Source organism: Megalobrama amblycephala, linkage group LG2 (assembly GCF_018812025.1).
Source record: "Megalobrama amblycephala isolate DHTTF-2021 linkage group LG2, ASM1881202v1, whole genome shotgun sequence".
Lineage (NCBI taxonomy): Eukaryota > Metazoa > Chordata > Actinopteri > Cypriniformes > Xenocyprididae > Megalobrama > Megalobrama amblycephala.
The window spans coordinates 37,405,927-37,425,414 of record NC_063045.1 but is presented as its reverse complement, the minus strand read 5'-3'; the positions used below and the strand labels follow the sequence as shown (position 1 = coordinate 37,425,414).

Genomic DNA, 19,488 nt, shown 5'->3' with positions numbered 1-19,488 from the left:
TGTAATAACTAAGTAATCATGCTTGATAATATTTGATAAAAATAGGTGCAATGACAAAATGGTCTGGGCTCTTCCTTTAAATACATATTTGGAAATTTTCCAGAGCATAAGGCAAAGATAAACTTAGCCTCAAGACTTAATAATTCGAAAGATAACACTGTAAGACAGTCAAATGTTTCACCAGGTGAAACAGTGTAACACTGTATCAGTTGTTGCAGAGCAGCAGCCCTCCAATTAGAGCACGCGCATATCATGACGTGAACGCGCCCGTGGTCCAAATACTTGAGACAGTTGGAAAGCAGATAGAGAGACAACCGGAGAAAGAAACACTTGACTGGAGGTATATCGGTCCAGCGGGGGAATACGGCCAACGAGACCACGGTAATTCATCTTGTTCGGGACGCTTTAAGATCCTACGATGCGATAGGAACACACATATGGTTTTAAAGTGTATCGTGTTGTTGCGATGATTGTTTCATGTGGACATCATCTGTGTCTATCCGCATATGTGCTGCTGCTATTAGTTAATGTAGCTACAGTATCTGCGGATCTGAGCACATCTATCGACCACCGCGATTCGTAGTTTTAACTGCAAATGCCATCGTATCTTTCTTTGATGCTTTCAGGCAAGGCAATGCATTCGCTCCTCGGACGATGGTTTTTGTATCGGCTTTCAAATGGATGAATTACATGCACGCGCGTGCATTTAACTTCACCTCGCGCTTTCAGATGCTGCATTTTGGTAGGCTATATTGAGGTTGTGCTGGTGCATCTGCTGTAGTTGAATAATTTATTAGGCTGTGTATCTGGGGCTGAAGGAGAGAAACAAAAACTGGCTTGTTATGTGAGACTATTTTAATTGAGGTGAAGGAATCAATCGCTTTGCCAAAATGAACTTTGGTTGTTAAATTGTGTAATTTTGCTGTGAAGTACCAAGCGTGCCATTGTCAAGTGTGTGAAGTGTGTTTGCTTTAACCTTTTCTATTGTCTTTTAAACTGCACCCACTTATGATACATGGGGCAAATCTGACCTAAATTGATTATTATAGATTAGGTTTAAACAGATCACTTTATATATTTTAGTGTGTAGGCTACTTAAAGTAGCACACATTTTTATATAGAAAATAAACAGTTTAATAGAGTAACACAACTTGAATACTTTGGGACACAACTGTGACAGAAGTGGGACAAAAGTGTTCCGTTTTCTATTTATTTCATATTTGGCATTTCATAAATCTCATGTTTTTATAAAATAACATTTGTATTTTCTGCTTTTCGGACTTTAGGAACACTGTACATCTCAGAGATATATTTTAGTTTCCTATTAGCATACACAAATCTGTATTTTGAGCAATCATAGAAACACTTTGCATATTCACCACATCCAATCAATTTCTCACAACTTATTCAAAACTATTTGTTCCAGCAATAATGTTTAGGAAAAAAATGATGTAGGCCTAATGGTTTTGTTGTTAAATAATATATTAAGAGAAAATAACATCCTAGAGGCCTTTTAAACCAGGGACAGTCTTCTTGTATCTTCATAGGGAACAGTAGGATATGTGTGAGGGTGTCATTCTTAAAAAAAAAAATACATTTAATATACATTTATCATAAATTAGTTTTTATTAAAAACGTTAAAAATGAAAAAAAAATATTTATATATATTTTTCATGTTTGTGTAACTATTTTAAACAGCCTATTCTTGTATATATATATATATATAGGGTAGCCTATAGAACCTTCTAATAATTAACACCTATACCGTATAGGTGTTAATTATTATAAGGCTCTGTACCTTAGGCGCGGGCATTTGCATATGCAACCTGACAGCAAGTCAAAATTCCACTAAAACGATCCTGTAAATATTCTACATGCAAAATGTAATGCGGTGATAACCACGGAAGATCGATGTTGGGAAACTTGCGTAGGACAGTCCACTGTCCTCCGCGTGAATAATGAATTGAGCTCGTGCACGCTTCTGCGCGTTCATCATTCATCTCAGTGCGCGTGAGTGAGAGGTAGCAGGCGGAGTGCGAGTCCTGCTGACACCACAATATTAGTCTGAACCTCGACTCCTACACATTCAGGATACATTTGGATTATTAAACATTTCGTCTTTCACCAGTAAGTAGCGCTTTTGAGTCTTTCTGTGCTCGTGTTTGCGGCTTTTCCTCTGCGAGCCCTGGAGAAACGCGGTTGAGACTCTCGTTTGGCTCAGCGGTTGCGACAAGTTTAATTTAAAAAGTTGCTTTCTCTTTCTCCAGCGCTAAAAAGAGCTTTCCTCTCCCTAATTTAGATTTGTTTGCAATCACACGCTGAATGTTGTTTTATGAACTGCACGTTTACAGCCGGTTGTTCTTGTTTTGAATGTGGTAAGAAACTGAAACACGTTGTTGTTTTATGTCCGTTAACCTGTGTCAGTGGCGAGTGCTGTTATTGATGGTTAGTGCTGTGGGTTTGTTTCGTTATCTTTTTCCAACAGAAACAGTTATGTAGAGTCGGTTAAGTAAGGGTTTATAGTTATCTTGCAGCAGGTGTATTGTAGAGGGACTTCCGCAGTTTCACACCCGTCTATTTTGTACTAGCCATGTGAACGAATCCTTCTTGTGAGGCGGATCTTTCAGTGAATTGATTGAATCGGTTCACATAACCGTTTGGTACGAAACACCCGCGAATCAGACTGAATCGTTCCGAACGGCTCTGGAGTCAATAGCTGACCGACTCATTTGAACCGAGAATAGTCTTACGGGAATTACCGGCTCGTAATGAGCCTAGAAGCGATGAGTGAGCTGATTAGAGCTGAGCATAGAGCAAACCGAAGAACTGATTGATGGGGCGGGAAGTTACTTTAATAGACGAATAGCAGAAATGTTAAATGTGGGAACTATTTAATCTTTTTTTTTTTTTTGGTTAAAATATTCTCTAAAAATATAGGCTACTATTGATGTTTTTCTTAATTTTTTACCATGGTAACCGAAGCATTCCCACAGCCGTGAAAAACCTGGAAGTATCATGGACGTTTTTTTTTATTTTTTTATTTTTTTATAAATCTATTAATATAAAGATAAATAATATGCTTGTTAGATGTAGTTATGTAGCCTAATGAACCACTGGAACAATTATGGAAAATTCATGGCAATTCATTGACCAAAAATTGTGGTAGCCTAACTGAAGTCTGTAACCTGCCAAAATACCATAGTACTGTAAAACCATAATAACTAATGAATCCTTCAGAATTTTCAAATCACTGTTATTTAACTTTTATTTTCACAAACCACAGCTGTAGTAACTAATATTTTTGCAGAAATACCATGGTTAAATTTTTGTGTAGTCTACATAAATCAGTTTTTGCTTCCTCCTAATGTTAACTTGTTACACATGAAGTGCGTTTGTTTGACTTCATCCATAACCATATTGGTGTGTGATCTATATGATCCTGAATATCCACTTTCCTTTCTTTCACAAGAACAAAGAGCATAACTGTGATGCTTGTTTCCTCATGCGATCAGCTCATGCGTCGCTTCCGTCTCTCACAAACACGCACACACTGTTCTTTCTCAGTGACACACGCTGCTGTAGCCCAGCATCTGAAATGCTTTGGAAATTGCTTGGCACATTGTCTGAAAATAGCTTGTGGCTATCACATATTGCCTCGGGTTGAAATGCGAAAGATTGCACTAGTTTGTAAGGACTGAATTCCCTTGAGAGAGAGACAAGTTGAAACTTATTTATTTTTCATTTCTGTGCAAGTCCAAGCTGTTTGTGCCAAAACAAAAGTATGAAAACACAGATATAAACTGTGGTGTGTGTTACATGGTGATGTTCATTGTATTGACCGTAAGATGTTGGTTATGGAGTCTAAAACGGTGTTTCTCAACTGGTGAGCCATGACCCAAAAGCAGGTTGTGGAGTGTGTTGTCAAAGAAGCAACAACTTAGGGGAGGTTTACACGACACCATTTTCAACTAAAACCGGAAAACTTTTAAATGCATTTTGGCTGTTCATTGATGCAACAATGGCATTTTGGGGGCCTTAAAATGCAAACTTTGAGTTTTTGCAAACTAGCCTATATCATTATTGTCACTATGTAAACTACAAAAACGTGAATTTGTGAAAACGGTGACATCATGTGTATACGTATTACATGTTCCTGTCTATAGACACAGGCCCTGCATCCCAATGTGCATACTATCCACCCTAAATTGTATTGAATATTACTAATGTCACATACTATTTAGGATGGATAGTATGGACATTGGGACACAGGGATAATGTTTATTTATAAATTGACATCGCCATCTACTGGCCTGGCATAAATAATACATCGCTTTTAGTCCCTATCGCAGATCATTTTGACAACGTTGTCGTCTGTATGCGAGAAACTCAAAAGAAAAAAAAATTCTGTTTTTAGTACACTTTTCGTGTAAACGTACCCTTTTATTCTAAATATTTTTCTGATGTGTGACTTTTATTTTGAAAGATGTGCGTGAACGCTGTTTACTCTTCTGCAAAGACTTTCTTCTTTCAGACAGAACACACTTTTCCATTCCACTGTGCTACTTTTACTTAGTTTTCTCTGTAAACTTGTTAGATTAATGTGTTTGGCTGTTGTACTTGCATCTTTTGCACCGTCCCATATATGACACAGTGTTCTAAAAACGTGGCGCTGAAGTTAAAAATACAACATTTAAAAAAAAAACCTGCATCTCTAGACCTTGCGTTTTTTTTCGTTCCACTGACCTGCGTCTCGTGTTGTCCTGATTCAGAATTTGCTGTCAGATGATGTCCATGTCAATATTATAATGTTATTTTCGTAATTTATCAGGGCCTTTTCACACAGAACGTTTATGCGGTTAAAATTCTGAGCATGCAACATTGTAGATGCATTCATTGTCATGAAATTACTTAAAAGTACCAATGAATTACTATTACTATTAATAAATTAAGTGTGTTATGTCGTGTTAGCTGGGAAGGATTTGCATGCATGATGTTCATTCTATCAAGATCAGTGTTCATATATTTTATTAAGAGTTTACCATGGTAACTGTAGTTTCCGTAACCTTAAACCAAAATACCATAAATTCTATATTTCTGATGACAGTGGTGGCTCATGCCAACTTACTAACTTTATTGTTTTAAAAAAAAAATAGTTTGGGACTGCTATTTAATATCCTTACTTTATACTGTTTATTCATCAGTGTTAGTGATGCTCTTACAATTTGTGTGTAGGGATGGTATGTGTGCGTGTTAACCATTTTTGAGATATAAATTAGCTTGGTTCAAATTCTTAAAAATTTGAGTCACTGCTTAATATCCATGAGTTATTGTGGGTCCCATGGCCAAACCAGTTTGAGATCCACTGGTCTAAAATATTGTGGGTTTAAAATTTCTTTTGTACAGTGTGACATGCGAAATAGATGTCGCACAGTCTGTCTTTTCCCCCGAGATTTTACGGGGGTCATATCATAGAGGACAGAATTTTTTTTGCACCATGTAAACCTGCCTTAGGCTCTATGAAACTGATCTTTGATCATCCTGAAGATATATTCTACCCAGAGAAGAGATGACAGATGCTCGGGAGGTCAAAGTGTGGATGTCTCTTCACTCTTTGCCTTTGTTTCTCCCAGGCTTAGTCTCTCAGTTATGTCCCACATCAGTCCCAGAGGCCTGAATGTGACTCTCACGGCCTGTTGCAAGGGTTTAGTGCTTGAATAATCATTAAAGAGTTTTTTCCTGAGGGCAATGGGAGTCAACGGTGGCAGATGTAGCTGACTTTTCAGCATCGTTAGGTCACACTGGCTGTCTGTGGAGATTTAGAGAGGCAAAATAAATCTGAATATAAATTTGTCTTTGTCAATTTATTGACATTCCTCCACAGTCTTAGGTTAATCTTAAAATCAACATCAAATCAAAATGGACCTTGTTTAATTTTCTTAATGCATGTTCCTGGTCTCGTTGTGCAAAATTCATTGGTGCATGCTATTCCAAATAAAAAGAAATTGTTTGTCTGCAGTATGTAATCTTTCATAACTCGCTCTGCCTCGTCTTTCCTCTTCGGCTGACGTTACAGACTCAAGCTGGATTCAAACATGTCTTCTCAGCTTATTTATCTTATTTGAAATGGATACATTTATTTATGTTGTAGTGTTTACTTCATTTTGCTTGCTAGAGTTTTAGTAGGTTGATGTTTAGACTATGTTTTGGGATTCTTTTTAGTGCATTTTTAGTCATGTTTTTTAAGAAGTCTCTTATGCTCAGCAAGGCTGCGTTTATTTGACCCAAAATATAGTGTTAACAGCAGTAATATTGTGACATTACAATTTAAAATAACTCTTTGCTGTTTAATATATTTTAAAATGTAATTTATTTCTGTGGTCAAAGCTGAATTTGGCATCAGTTTCATTACTCCAGTCTTCAGTGTCACATGATCCTTCAGAAATCATTCTAATATGATCATTTGCTGCTCAAGAAATATTATCAATGTTGAAAACGGTCGTGCTGCTTAATATTTTTGTGGAAACTTAATAGAAAGTTCAAAAGACATTTTTTAATAGAAATCTTTTGTAACATTTAAAATTTCTTTACTGTCACTTTTGATCAATTTAATGCATCCTTGCTGAATAAAAGTATATTGATATGGTTTTGAATGGTAGTTTGTATAGATAACAATAGAGTGGTTAAACATTTTTTATGAAGTTTTTCTGCTAGAAATAGCTATGCAATCTCTATAAAATTCCTTAAATAAATTCACATCCAATAATCAGAAATGATTTGAAAAGTCATGGACATTTGGTCAAAAGGTGTGGAAACCCTGTAACCTGCCAAAATACTGCAGTTACTACTGAACCATAATAAATGAATCAGGGCTCCTTCAAGCTGTGTAAAGAGCTGTAAGAATCGATTTGTCACTTGTTATTTATAGAACTATTCATTTCCAGTGTTGAACGTAATCTTCACTTTACTTGCCAAATTATAGTAAACATTTTATTATATTTATGTATTGGGATTTTTTTCATATAGTTTTTGCCTGTATATTCTCTAAAATGCCAATAGTGCCTAAAATAGATTTGCAGAATATTGGCTGTTTGACAGAATGAGGTGGCATTCACCTGATGAAGTGTTTCTTCATCTTTCTCCCTTGTTCTCTCACTCTTTCACCTTTTTTCCCTCCATCGCTCTCCAACCGATCGGAGCTATTCTTGGCCTGCTCTCTAGCTGATGGGAAAAGCTGACATTGCTAACAGAGGGGGAATTTGAGCTCGACTCAAGCCAAAGCTCTCTTCCTCCTCCTGAGCCTGTGCACCAGACACCATCCACCCCTCTGCCGTCTGCCACTGCCGCCATCAGGACATCTGATTTACTGTCTGCTGTTTGCATGACAAAGAAAGCCTTTCTGGTGAGAGTGTTTGAGAAAGGGAGAACCAAACAGAGAGGAAGAAGCTCTCCTTTTTCCAAAAGGAGAAGTATATTTAAATAATTTTCCCTCTACTTGAGGTCTTTAGACTGCCTGAGGTCTTCTGCTAGCAGCATTAACAATTGTACATTGTTTATTGCTGGTTTGGCAATAACCAAACAGCAACCAGTTACAGGCATTACATCCCACTGTGCCAACTGAGTTTGGCCCGTGACTTGGTTGCATCTTGGCAGCTGAATTTAACTCCGTCTGACTAATGAGGAGAGGTGAACAATGCCATAAAAGAACTGGCATGTAGCGCAAAGTCAGAATCTAGCAAACAGCAAAGCAACTACAAATAAATCTGCTGATTTATTCATTATTTTATTTATTTATTTATTTATTTGGGTTTTGCCTTTATTAGGCAACAGTGGGGAATTAACAAAAAAAGTACAGGAAGAGAGAAGGGCAGGTAAAAGATATGACCCAAGCCAGACCTGAACCCGGTTACCCTATGAGCACAATATACCTTTATATAACAGTGTACATAATTGGTCCAAACTTCATACTAAGCAATTCTAAACAAAATTATTTTACTATATTATTATACAAAAAATACTTTTAATATTTAATACTTTAATAGAAATACTTGTTACATTTTAATTTGTATAATTATTTAAAAAATACTTATAAAAAGAGTATTTTTGAGTTTAATTTATTAATTAAATAAACTTAAAATAATCATACTATATGGATCATAAGAAAGACATGTCTTTGAATTTAAGCTTAATCAAATCTTTTTATATTGCATTGCATTCAAACTGCAAACTTAGAATTAAGATAAAATGTGTTTTCCTGTGGCGCTGTAGCTCTTGTGGCAGCACTAACAGAGGTGCAGGAAATGCTGGTCCATGCTCAATTTGCTAGATAATTGTTAGTTGTCCAATTTAGTGAGCTGCACTGTTGCTAAAGACCTCGGAATGACATTGTGTGACTCTTGTCTGATAAATGGGTTTCGGGGTCAAATGGAGCAAGTGGAGAGTAGGGTACAAGTGTACATTTGGTTGTGAGTGCATACTGAAGGAAGGGCACCATGGGATTGGAACTCCTGAGGGGGTGTGCAATGGAAAAGTGCCCTGCGTTGTGTCAACATGCAGTTTGTGTATATGTGCGTGCGTGTGTGGTTTTAAGGCAGCTGATGTGCTGACAGGAGCAGCGGAAATGGATCCAGCGATGAGCAGAAACCAGATCTAATGCATGCATGAGGAAGGAATGGCCTTGTAAGGCATCTGAGAGTCAGAGAGAGAGAGAGAGAGAGAGAGAGAGAGAGAGAAAGAGAGAGAGAGGCACACAGTGGGTCACCATTCCCTGAAGACAGACATACACAGACGCACACATTCAATGGAACAGCAGCATTTCTAAACAAATCATTATCTGCACCACACAAGCTATAAAATAATAAATTTTGCATTATAAAGGTATATAAAAAAACCAAAGATTAGTGTTTATGTGCTGTTGCTTTTGATTTATTGAATTTGCAAACATAGTAATTAAATGCTGACCTGGGAACAGTTCCACTTATAAAGTATTGTCTCACATTAAAACCTTCGTATATGGTCAGAATTGAAACACGTGAACAGTGTCGTTTATGCTCGTTAATATTTGAAATTAGGTGGCGTACTTTGCAGATCATGAATTTTAAAAAAAATGTATTTGGGAGCTATTTTTCAAGAGATTTTAAGTTTTTGTATACCTTTTGTATACCTGTATAATCGATTTAAAAATACGGCTGTCAATCCAGAAACTTTGTAGTATACTTGACAGCATGGACAAACTAAACTTGTATTCAGATTGTGAATGGGTAATAAACAGAAAACAAGAGAAGAGCCTCCCTTTATAATCACTAAGGCTGTCAATCTCTAAAGCACAAGCTCACTGAATTCTGGACTCATGAAAGCTTCTGTTATGATAATAAAAAAGCTGTCTCAGTTGAACAATGAATATCTTATTTACATTGTGTTTACACTTTGTTGGTTATAATGAAAGGATTCGCGAGTGTGGAACAAAAATCCTTATGCGTTTTCAACGGTGTTTCGGTGTAAGTAGATTCTCACTAACTTACTGACTAACACTTCTGATAGGCCACTGTGTTCAAGCATTTAACAGATATGATTGTGATTGGCTACAATTCTCAACGCTTGTAAAAACACACTGTAAATAAATACCTTTGACGTTCAGAGAGTGCTCAAACACACACAAATGAGAGCGTTTGAAAGCAGTGTCTATCAGCGCGGGTACCGACCCAATACTCATTACTATTGGTAACTTTTTTTTTTTCTTTTTTCTTTTTAGTACGTACTGGTAGTGTTTGACAACCTTAGTATGAGCAATAGTACTAGTAAGGTACTATAAATGCATTTTTGTGCGCAGTGATGAATGAGGAAGAACTGGACGTTATCTGTCTCTGCAAGACTAACACAAATACACACAAATTCCTCAGTGAATTTAGTCAGCGTAAACCGACCGAGTATTTTAGGATACATATTTGTTTCCTTCAGTGAGTCAAATTTACTGCCTCTTTTGAAACACCTGTTTTTTTTTTTTTATTAGCCTGATAAGATTTTTCAGATTATAAGATTCGAATGGTGTGACAATATCTCTGTTCCAAAACCTAGGAGGCATGTATTGCAGGAAGGGATTTTGCATTAAAAACATTTAGACAAAGCACAATGGAATGAAGAGGGATCTCAATCAATGAGTTTTTTGAAACAGCGCATTGTGGGATTGCATTATCATTAAGGATAGACATTAAGTATACATGCTACGTTGCCTTTTATTTTGATTGTTTGTTGCTGTCTAAGTAGGCTGCTCTCTAAGTTTTGAAACAGCACTCTGGTCACTTGAATGTTATTGCATGTAACAATTAATCCCCATTTGACCTCCTTGTTAAAAAAAATGTCATGGCTGATATAGATATTCAATTAAAGGCTGGAAGGCAGAGTGCTTCCCCATCAGATAGTGTGTGTAATTTAATAAGGGAGGTTTCCAGCACAGTGGCATCACCAGGACGATTTTTATGAGCGATATAAAGAGATAGAAAGAAAAAGAGAAGGGTAGATGAAGAGAAAGAAGGAGGGGGTGTAGGACACTTTGATTTGTTCTGCCTTGATGGTCGTCACCCCTTTGCCTCCACAGAGAATTAACCAATTAGGCTGCGCCTGGTGCGTTTGCTGGCCACACTATTAGATAGATGAAAGGAGCCCTCTGTTTAGCCTATAAATGAGTGAGCAGAATATTGATAAAGACAAGTGAGGGTTATTGCGTTCGCTCCGCCACGCTTGTTCCTTTGTGCCGTGATACAGTACTGCACAGTTCTTTTCATCCCACAATACCATGTGTGTGAGTTATGGTAGTGAGAATTAAGCTGCCAGACATAATTGTAGGAAGTGATTCGCTCTGAATTGTACTTTTGTGACAGAACTGCACTTATCTGACACCGATCTTATTCACTGTTCTCAGAACAGTTGTAGCGGTTGTTGGAAGCCCTATAATGACTGTCGGTCTGTTCATTAAGGATAATTGGTAATGTTGCTTACTTCGGGGCGTGTGTGCGGGTGTGTTGAAGTCATAATGTATGGGTTATAAATAAAAGACCAGGCTTTCGGTGATGTATTCTTGATATGAAGCCCTATACAAAAATTCCATCACAAAACAAATGCATATGGCTGCAGAATTAATCTTATTAAATACTATTATAGTAATATCTGAATTACTTGGTGGATTTTTCAATAAACCAGTTACTGATATGGGCATCAGAGAATTTAAATTAATCTGTAGGCCAGTCCTAGCTGGTTGTATTGAGTCAATTTTATGATTTCTTTCGGTGTTATTTTAAGCAGTACTTTGTTGTCCAATTAGATGGGTGGTGGCAATTTGCATCTGCAAGCTCTGTAAGTACTCTGTAAACAGACCAAATGCACATTGTTCATTTCTGTTCCTCTTGCCAAATTAAGCCGACAACCCCTCACTTATACTTACTTGAAAGATTATTAGTCTGTGTGAATGTATTAATTCATAATTACAGACACAGCCTTCATGTTTTCAGTTTTCCCAAAGCCACCTTTCTGTTGCTGTTTCACTCCAATACTCGTGAGAGTGGTATGTTCATGTATCCCTGCAAAACACAAACACTTTGTGCTTCACATCACGTCAAACACTGCATCAAAACATCTCTTACTTTTCCACCTACATCTACAGCTCACTTGAGTTTCTTTTTTAAATCTCATTTGTGGGTTTTTGCTAGGGTTGGGTGATATGGCCAAAAAAAAAAAAAAAACCTAGGATATGATATACCTATGTATTTTCTACTTTTTTCTATTTGGATTTAAAAAAAAAAAAAAAAAAAGCCCAATTTTTTTTTTTTTTTTTTTATTAAACAGACTACATGGTAACTGGTAAGAGAAACACATATTCACTCATGTGAGCTTAGTTATTATATTAGCCTACATTTGATTACCCCATTACAATAGTCACTTTACAGTTTACAATATTACATATGATGCATTTGATGTCCAACAAATAATTCATCAAACTGTATATTTTAGTCAGAATTATTGTGCTCTGTCTGTTTGGTGCATATGTGAAGTTTAGCGGAGACTCGCTTGCATAAGGCTTGTCAACTCCTGACAGCAAATTGGAAAAATTTGCATGAATTTCTAACATTTACATGTGGGGAATATTATACCTATGAAAAGTAAGTTATGCACTGAGGAAAACATCACATCTCAAACAAATTAAACTGTACTGTAGTGTCAGAGTTAAACTGACAGTATCTGTCAGAGCACCTGACTGGGTAAGCCTCATTAAACTATATGCCTTAACTATACCTTGTAGTTATTTTAAGGCCTTAATATAAAGAATGTCTCATGTTTAGGGCAAATTGGATTATGCACTTTCTCCACAGCAGCTCCCTCTGTGTCCTCCGTGCCTGTAATATCAAACTACTCTATATTGATATAAAAATAAATAAATATATTGTACAAACTTGATATACTGCCCAACCCTAGTTTTTGCTTTTGGAAAGTGACAGGAAATTATCGGTACAGTGGGAGAATATGATTTGGACGTATTGCAGGCCAGATTCAAACTTGCATCACTCACAGTTTAATATATCTGGAGCACATGCAGTAACCAATTTTTTATTTTTGGTTTAGATTTTTTGGATAGAAAGAGGAGGATGTTGGAAGATGGGCAGAATGGTATCGGACCCACAGATGTGAGATTTTCGAGAAAGCTCATAGCAAGCAGTGAAGTCAGTTTAGCTCTGTCATAAAGTGATTATCATTTCTTGAAGCAACAGCATTTAGATTTGTGCATGAAAGATGAAGAGACAAAAGGGTGAGTTTAATGAAAGCACAAAAAGAATCTTCTTTAATGACGTCCAGAACCTCAACTAACATCTGTCCAGCATGAACTTTCCACAGTGCTCATTAACTCCAGCCAGTGGCCACCGAACACAGTGTCACCTGCTGCTCTTCATTACGATAATGATTTCTACCTTCCATCTCTCAGTTGGATTTTTTTTTTTTTTGCTCTTGAATATTGATTTCTCTAAAAAAAAAAAGCATTCTCCATCCTGAAGTTGTCTTTCTTACCCTTCTCAAGACTGTTCATAGCTGTGGCCACCTGCTAAGCTCTCAGGCACAGTGAGTAATTAGAAATCTCTTGTGCCAAGGGACACCCAGTGCTGCATATATTTCCTTCATTTCTTGGGTTTGCTAAATCCCAGGGATTTCTCTCTGCTTCCTCGCACACATATGTATGTGTACATGCATACCTCCTGGTCTTCAGCTAAGAGAGTGGATCTTCAGTGCAGGGATGTTTTCAGGACAAGGTGACCTGGGATACAAGAGGACAGTGTGAGTGCCAAAATCTGCCGGAGGGTCTTGCAATGCTAAGGTGACCAAAAGTTATTCTGTGGTTGAGTATGATGATTTACATTTACTTGATGACTGCAAACAATGACAGCGATTAAAGCAATTGTAAGTCAATCATTTTCAACAAACGTTGGCGATTTTTTGCCAACATGAGTGACGGCGACAGTTGACAATATGAAATTTGCACATCTGCAAAAAGTGCTGTCAGTGATCATCTGCAGGTTAGAGACAGAGGTCATGTAAGAAGGACAGAACAGAGACTCTGTAACATCTGCAATTTACTTGCAGTCAGTGTGAATGCACCTTGGAGCATTACAAGAATGTACAACAGTGAAGTATACATCTATGCTGCCTTCAAAAATAGATCAGATGAAGGTATCTCGGGAGACAGGAAGTGAACCTAACTTTGAATTCGGACATGTATTGATGCCTTCATACATTGGAATGCTTCCTCTGAAGGCAGCATTTTTACGTTTTTGGACAGAGCACAGGAGTAGGGTTGGCTACCCTTGATGTAGAGCAGGGGTGCCAAACTCAGCTCTTGGAGGGCCATGGTCCTGCAGAGTTTAGCTCCATCCCTGCTCAAACATGTATTTGTAGTTTTCAAATAATCCTGAAGGGCTTGATTAGTTTGATCAGGTGAGTTTAATTAGGGTTGAAGCTGAACTCTACAGGAACTGAGATTTGGACCCCTGATGTAGAGGAACAACGTCAACTCCTGGAAGTGACGTAGGGGAACAACTTGTGAGAATCCATTTTGAGCAGGGCTGCCCAATCCTGCTCCTGGAGGGCCACTGTGCTGTAGAGTTTAGCTCCAACCCTAGATAAACTCACCTGAACCAGCTAATCAAGAACTTTACTCGAAACTTCCAGGCAGATGTGTTGGAGCAGGTTGTAGCTAAACTCTGCAGGACAGTGGTCCTCCAGGAGCAGGACTGGGCACCCCTGCTCAAAATGGGTCCTGCACTTTTCTATCCATCAAATGCTTCGTCAGAACTTTCTCTATAGTGTGCAAGTCCTTCTTGCTGTGTTGTGTATTGATACAGCTGTGCCTCTTTCTCAGCCTCAGCAATACTGCTATTGTTACACTAAATCTTGGTTGAATTGGCAAGTCATGCCGCCTTCTCTCTAGAGACCAGAATGTCTATTTCCCATAAGACTCTGGGGTGCTCCCTAACAACAGGGATCTAATGATGTCGTCACACTGTGTTGTCTGAGCTAGATTACATCTTTACACAGAGAATCACCATTTGCTTTTCTTTTTCACTGAGTTTTTTGCAGTGCTGCTAGATTGTTCCTTTAATTTTTTCAATGATGAGCATTTGCACACTCCTATATGCATAGGACGCTCTGCCCCTGACTGACCTCACAGGGACATCCTTTAATCTGTGCGGTGGATGTGTTATATCCTGGCTGGATTACTTTTAAGTCTCTTCTGATTAGTATTCACTGATCAGGCTTAACGTGGGCAGCAGTAGCCGGGTTAGCTTTGTTAGCATGTTAAATCATCTGGTGGCTTACTGTATGTAGAGCAGTAAACCTGGCTTCAGCCCTTCGTTTTTTTTTTTGTTTTTTTTTTTTCAGGTCGAACCCTGATTGTGTCACAGTGGAGAGCTTGTCAGCTGCTGCTAATTTTGACCTGTTCCCAGTCTCTTGTCTATTTACAGACCAGAGCAGTCTTCAACTGCCTGTCACACTCAGGGAAATAAACAAACATGTTGGACGCAAACGGCAATGCCAACATAAACAGCAGCTCTGTTATTGCACCTGTAATTGATTTAAGAGGGTAAATGCGCATGATAGCCATTCTTTTTGGCTGTGGTTAGCAGAGGATTTTACAGGGACATCCTCCCCAAAACATTCAGATTAGTTAACCAATACGGGCTTTTCAATGGTTGAATCTTAATTTAGTCCCCCTTAATATACATATGTTAAGTTTTTGGCTATGGCTAAACTTCATTTAGTTGTGGACAGAGGTTTAAATGTTGGAGATTACTTTTCTTAACATTTAAATTGTCATGTAAATTCAACTCGTACTATTTGACTGGGTTGAATTAAGCCAATAAAATTAAATGTCAAATTAACTGAAATCTTTGTTCACTAACAGCTAGCAAGAGTCACGTTAACATGCTAGATGTGGTGTGTTTTTTTTTTTTTTTTTGTAAGATTTGTACGGTAATTGCTTATTGATTAAAGCAACATACGGTTATAGCCTTTGTACTTAGGTTGACGATGATAGTATAAACTTCACTCTTCAGCACAATGGTAACCCCCAAAATACCAATATAACAGAAGTTGTTCTAAATCCCAAGAGAACATTATACCCTAAGTTTTCCCCCTTTTTCATCCTGCGGAAAAACACAAAATATTACTTGGTTTCAACATTTCAACACTTAAAGCCGCAGTCCGTAACTTTTCTGGTTAGAAATGATCCAAAACATAACCAGCCAGTGTTCAAAACTACCTCCTTACCTTAGCCCGATTCACAACGATAAGCTTGTAATAATTTGTTTTACTGGTAGGTTTCTGCGGGAAATTCGAGCATGCCGCCATTTGTCTTTGCGTCATTATGTCACGTCTGTTTACATAAAGGAGTCCCAGCTAGTAGGCTATATCACGTGAGGATGCTGCAGGTGGTGGATCATTTATAGTCTTTTCTCACAGTAGCTGAAGTAATTAAACTTGTCCATTTGTCATACCATATAATCTGCCATCAAAATGATAATTAGAGATTAGACTGTACAGAAATTTAAATCTACAAGTTAGGGCTGGACGATTAATCGAAAAGTAATCGAAACCGAAATTCAGAACCTCTAACCGACGTAATTTTCCCATGTCGGTTATTTCGGTTTTTTAATCCTGTTAATACTTCCCCCTTAAAAACATAACTGCGTGTGTAGCCACGTGACTCCGCCCCGTCCAGTCAGTGGCAAGAGAGGAACGCAGAAACTTGTTGTCAGCGCTGTCCTGTGATTTATCACTAAAATAGCTTAGAAACTCAAAAGTTATAGCATCTATTTTTTCTACTTTTGAAGGAACTATTTACAACCCACAGCTTCACAATTAATAGAGAGACTAATTCACACACGCAATCACTACTGGTACTGTGCTAATTTATCTTTATCTGATTTACAACGAGCAGAAACCTGTAAGAAATGTTACAAACCATAGATAAAATAACTGCTGATAGTGAGCTATGATGTCAGATCACTCTTTCAACAGGAAAAAAAAATATCCCACCTTAATAGTCAATCATAGGCTATTTACAGTACAAACCTTGTCAGTGAACTATGAGGGCAAAAAAAAAAAAAAAAAAAAAATCAGAAATAAAATAATCGTTCATTAATCGTAATCGAGGTAAAATGTTCAATTAATCGAGGTTTTGATTTTAGGCCATAATCGTCCAGCCCTACTACAAGTAATGCTAATACACACTAAATACACATAGTCACAGTGCTGATGCTGTTAACATTTAACATTAAATTTGAGAACAACGTATAACAATAATAATTGCACTGTTTGATGTGATATGAGCTAAGCGATCGGTAGATTTAATCACCATTGGTAGCATGATTTATTGCAATGCTTTTTTTTTCTCTGTTGGTCAGAACAAAAGTGGCAGATTTGTTACTTTTTCAGATGACATTTTCCACTGAAAATTCTTATTTTCGTCAAGACTACAATGTGTGATTCAGTATCAGTATCCACCGGTGTGGTGACTGACAGCCATATATTCTCCTCAGAACATTCGATTCAGCTGTGCCAATGCACAACCCATGTAAAGATAATTCCACAAATAACTGAAATTGCAGGTTTCAAACAGAGATGGTGACAGAGGCAAAACTTTTAATTTAGTTTAAACACCATTATAATGATCATGTTAGTTTATTGCGCGATGGGCGCCACCATGTTGGTTTGTGCCACAATTCAGAGAATCGGATCTGTCAGATTTACGACACATGAATTCATCCACTTCTCCTGAAATACATGAACGTAAGTGACTGGTGAACTAGGAGAAGAATAGATTAGTTACCTACACAATGTGTATCTGATATGACTAAAACACACAATTATTATTGCCACTTCCATAGACATCAGTGTGTATTTAACAAACTTTAAATGTATTTTTTGCTAGTACTTATGTGTATTTAACACAAAACCTAAGATAAAAAGTGTGGTTGAAATCACTAAATAGTTGTGATGTATGAAATGTGCTGAGGGCGTCCGTCCCTGGTTCAGCGCCAGCCAAAGCGCGAAAGCACATTTGAATTTAGCAGTTGATCACATGAGGCACTGAACGTGCTAATCACACCTGTGTGATCGTACGTGTAAAATTCTATTTTGCATATTTCACACAATTTAAGATGGGACAGAAATGTTCAAGAATGATTGAATTAGCTCATTTTAAATCGATAATGCAAAAAAAATCTTTTGTGTGTGTGGGTATAGTGCATTTTTGATGTGAAATCCACTTGTGTTAGCAAAGTTAGTTAGTTCTTCAGGCTGTTTTTGCTACATTCTTTCTATGTAACTGACCTCTAGTGATTGTCTAACCTCCATGTACCAAAAGAAGGTCACATGTTGGTCCTCAGGATGGACTTTGGCATAGGTATTTTTATTTATTTACTTTTTTGTACCCTGATTTCTGTAAATGGCCTTGATGGACTGAGTAGGATGCTTTGCATTTCGAGAATATAGTATCATAGTAGACTGACCACTGTTCTGCTCAAAGAAGACCCTGTTTTCCAAAATATGCCCCCTTCGACAGTAAAATTCAGTTGAACAAAGCCTTTAGGAATGGATGGTATGACCAGTGTGTAATATGTTTCCATATACTCGTATGGCTGTCCAGGGAGCCTCGAGCTGGGATGGGCTGAGCTCTGTTTCTGCCGTGATACGACTGGCTGCCTCTCTGCAGTACCTTGGGAATTCTCTGACCCACTTTGCCTTTCGTTTGAAGTTATTTTTTACATATTAGAAGAATAAAACAATGGCAGGCCTCACAATTTCTTTGCTTTTACCTTTTCCTCCTTTCTTTCCTGCACCTTTGTCACTGTCTGTTTTGCATTGAATTTGAGGAGGTGGTGGTGAAAGGGGAATGGATCAAGGAGTAGTTTCCTTTAAAAAAACAAAACAAATAAAAAATAACTCTGCTCCGAGGAAGATGGGAGTCAAATGCTACTTTAAAGTGTTGGTATTTTGTCAGCCATCCTGCAACGTGACAAACATCGCTCCACGTGATGATTCAAGATTGCAGTGTAACTGATCAGGTGTACTGACAATAAGCTCACAGGTACGTGAGCTTGCACAGCAGTCGCATGTGCACAAAAATTGTCTTTGTCAGCGGATGCTCTCTCAGCAATATTTGTAGAGAATGGTGCAGTCTCTGGAGATCCAAGTCTGGACTGATGCAAACCTCGATCTTTATTTTTCACTTCTTCTTTCACAGAGAGGTCACAGGGGCTGCATTTATGACTTAAGACATAACTGACTGTGTTAAACTGCCAGACAGTGTAGTGCTAGTGGCCTAAATCGACTGGTCATAACTAGTCTACACTGCAGAAATCAAAATTGTATCACCATGTGCATACGGCCTGTTAGGCCTCCGGTCATGTACGGGCCTCGGAAGCATCTCAGCAGGCAGTTTAGGACGCAGAGACCTCACTGATTATAAGCCTTTAATGTTAAGCTGATTAGAGGCTTTAGGTATCTCCGTACTTTCTGCTGGTAATGCCGGTGTCAAGTACCAGAATCATAGAAACATGCAAATTTATCCTTTAGAGAGACAGTTGCTCTCACTTTCTCACCTTACACAAGCAAATTTCATAATGTAGTGATGCTACCAACTGAACTAGTAGGTAGTGTGACTGCAGCTCATCAATTTACATAATAGTGTAGTTTTTCTAGTATCAAATTTCAGTCAAATGTCAGTGTAGCGAATCGATTAATTTTAGTGAAAGTTCATTTGAACCATTTGTGCAGTTGGACAATTAAAAAAAAAAAACCACTAACTAATGTCTTCTTTTTGTTGTGAAATATATAGTTAAATTCTGATGTCAGGCAGTTTTAAATATAGGCCTAAATTAAGGTGTTTCTAATTATTACTTGTATTTTATGTAAAAATCTATCTGTTCAAGTTTAATACTGTCACCATAA

The 19,488-nt window shown here is 37.6% G+C and overlaps 1 protein-coding gene across 5 annotated transcripts in view; it reads left to right on the top strand.

The window, feature by feature from the left end:
* Positions 1-246: 246 nt before the first annotated feature.
* LOC125257622 (spermatid perinuclear RNA binding protein) overlaps positions 247-19,488 on the top strand; it is a 114,274-nt gene continuing 95,032 nt past the window's right edge. For 2 of the 5 annotated variants that reach the window (XM_048174162.1, XM_048174143.1), the window contains exon 1: positions 247-381. The gene's annotated coding sequence lies outside the window, so the exon portion shown is untranslated. Of the gene's footprint in view, positions 382-1,986; positions 2,128-19,488 lie in introns of those variants that run through there. The other 3 variants (XM_048174180.1, XM_048174171.1, XM_048174152.1) reach the window with 2 other exon arrangements.